This window comes from Urocitellus parryii, unplaced genomic scaffold (assembly GCF_045843805.1).
Source record: "Urocitellus parryii isolate mUroPar1 unplaced genomic scaffold, mUroPar1.hap1 Scaffold_155, whole genome shotgun sequence".
Classification (NCBI taxonomy): domain Eukaryota; kingdom Metazoa; phylum Chordata; class Mammalia; order Rodentia; family Sciuridae; genus Urocitellus; species Urocitellus parryii.
In genome coordinates, this window is record NW_027552093.1 from 396514 (window position 1) to 398619 (window position 2106).

Genomic DNA, 2106 nt, shown 5'->3' on the forward strand with positions numbered 1-2106 from the left:
GGCTTAGGGTTCGGGTTAGGGTTAGGGTTAAGGTTAGGGTTAGGGTTCGTGTTAGGATTAGGGTTCGTGTTAGGGTTAGTGTTAGGGTTAGTGTTGGAGTTCGGTTTAGAGTTAGGGTTAGGGTTAGAGTTAAGGTTAGGTTTCGGGTTCGGCTACTGCTTTAGGGTTATGATTAATGTTAGGGTTTGGGTTTGGGTCCGGGTTAGGGTTCGGGTTAGTGTTAGAGTTAGGTTTAGGTTTCCGGTTAGGGTTCAGGTTAGGGTTAGGGTTAGATTTAGGGTTCGGGATAGGGTTAGGGTTAGGGTTCGGGTTCGGGTTAGGGTTAGGGTTAATGTTCGGGTTCGTGTTAGGCTTAACTTTACGGTTAGGTTTTGGGTAAGCGTTAGGGTTAGCGTTAGGGTTAGGTTTAGGATTCGGTTTAGGGTTAGGCTTAGGGTTAAGTTTAGGGTTAGGGTTCAGGTTAGGGTTAGTTTTAGGTTTAGGGTTCGGGTTATGGTTAGGGTCAGGGTTACGGTTAGTGTTATTATTATGGTTAATGTTTGGGTTCGGGTTAGGTTTAGGGTTAGGATTAGGGTTAGGGTTCGGGTTAGATTAGGGTTAGGGTTAGGGTTAGGGTTAGGATTAGGTTTCTGGTTAGGTTTAGAGTTAGGATTAGGGTTAGGTTTCGGGTTATGGTTTGGATCGGGGTTGGGGTTAGGGTTAGGATTCGGGTTCTGCTTAGGTTAGGGTTAGGGTTAGGGTTAGGGTTAGTTTTAGGGTTCGGGTTAGGTTTAGGTTAGGGTTAGGTTTAGGATTAGGGTTTTGGTGAGGGTTAGAGTTAGGGTTAGGTTTAGAGTTCGGTTTAGAGTTAGGGTTAGGGTTAGAGTTAAGGTTAGGGTTCGGGTTCGGCTACTGGTTAGGGTAAGGGTTAAGGTTAGGGTTTGGGTTTGGGTCCGGGTTAGGGTTCGGATTAGTGTTAGATTTAGGTTTAGGTTTCCTGTTAGGGTTCGGGTTAGCGTCAGGTTTAGGTTTAGGGTTCGGGATAGGGTTATGGTTAGGGTTTGGGTTAGGTTTAGTGTTAGGGTTAGGGTTAGGGTTAGGGTTAGGATTAGGTTTCTGGTTAGGTTTAGAGTTAGGATAAGGCTTAGGTTTCGGGTTATGGTTTGGATTGGGGTTGGGGTTAGGGTTAGGATTCGGGTTCTGCTTAGGTTAGGGTTAGGGTTAGGGTTAGGGTTAGTTTTAGGGTTCTGGTTAGGTTTAGGTTAGGGTTAGGTTTACGATTAGGGTTTTGGTGAGGGTTAGAGTTAGGGTTAGGTTTAGAGTTTGGTTTAGAGTTAGGGTTAGGGTTAGAGTTAAGGTTAGGGTTCGGGTTCGGCTACTGGTTAGGGTAAGGGTTAAGTTTAGGGTTTGGGTTTGGGTCCGGGTTAGGGTTCAGATTAGTGTTAGAGTTAGGTTTAGGTTTCCTGTTAGGGTTCGGGTTAGCGTCAGGTTTAGGTTTAGGGTTCGGGATAGGGTTATGGTTAGGGTTTGGGTTAGGGTTAGGGTTACGGTTAGGGTTAGGGTTAGGTTTAGTGTTAGGGTTAATGTTCGGGTTCGTGTTAGGGTTAGCGTTACGGTTAGGGTTTGGGTAAGGGTTAGGGTTAGCGTTAGGGTTAGGGTTAGGATTCTGTTTAGGCTTATGCTTAGGGTTAGGGTTAGGGTTAGGGTTCAGGTTAGGGTTAGGGTTAGGTTTAGGGTTCGGGTTATGGTTAGGGTCTGGGTTACGGTTAGGGTTAATGTTATGGTTAATGTTTGGGTTCGGGTTAGGGTTCGTGTTAGGGTTAGGGTTAGGGTTCGGGTTAGGGTTAGGTTTTGGGTTAGGGTTAGGGTTCGGTTTCGGGTAAGGTTAGGGTTAGGGTTAGGGTTAGGGTTAGGGTTAGGGTTAGGATTAGGGTTAGGGTTAGGGTTAGGGTTAGGGTTAGGTATAGGGTTAGGGATCGGGTTCGGTTTAGGGTTAGTGTTAGGGTTAGGGTTAGGGTTAGGGTTAGGATTAGGGTTCTGGTTGGGGTTCGGGTTAAGGTTAAGTTTAGGGTCAGGTTTCGGTTATGGTTTGGGTTTGGTTATGGTTAGGGGTAGGGTTTGTGTTCT